The sequence below is a fragment of the Halyomorpha halys genome, unplaced genomic scaffold (genome assembly GCF_000696795.3).
Source record: "Halyomorpha halys isolate HHAL.00 unplaced genomic scaffold, Hhal_1.1 Scaffold485.1, whole genome shotgun sequence".
Lineage (NCBI taxonomy): Eukaryota > Metazoa > Arthropoda > Insecta > Hemiptera > Pentatomidae > Halyomorpha > Halyomorpha halys.
The window spans coordinates 517,762-518,312 of NW_027114369.1; the positions used below are offsets into that span (position 1 = coordinate 517,762).

Genomic DNA, 551 nt, shown 5'->3' on the forward strand with positions numbered 1-551 from the left:
TTTTTTATGACCCACTTCCTGGTCATTTCTGACATACGGGAGGTTATCTACATATTAACTCTGACATACAGTTGACCAACCTATTCTAACCATGGTGGGTGGTAAAGTTTTTCATTTTGTGGGACCGCCACTCAATGAAAGAAGTCAACGCCCCAGGCCGGATTCGAAGTGGCGCCACTCGCAGATTTCAGATTGGTTAGGCCTGCGCCTAACCATCTGAGCTACGGCCCTCGTCGAAGGCACCCGACTAGTATAGCTAGTTTCATTATTTTTTATAGAAATCACTAAAAAACAATCCACTAATATGTTGAAGTTATGCGATAACATTCCATCTCTTAAATGAAGAGACTCTTTATAGGAGGGAGTATAAGATAGGGTTATTTTTGTAGTCAGGTTGTGTTTTTTAATTAAATTATTATTGCATATATAATATGTCTAAATTAAAATATCTACATATATAAGAAGATGGTCAGGGTTGCGGTCAACTATTTTTGTTTCTCTTTTGACCGCAACCCTGACAATCTTCTTATATATAAATTTTTACGGTTATA

The 551-nt window shown here is 37.2% G+C and overlaps 1 protein-coding gene across 2 annotated transcripts in view; it reads left to right on the forward strand.

The window, feature by feature from the left end:
* LOC106683453 (serine/arginine repetitive matrix protein 1) overlaps positions 1-551 on the forward strand; it is an 89,145-nt gene that overhangs the window by 48,757 nt on the left and 39,837 nt on the right. The window lies entirely within an intron of this gene.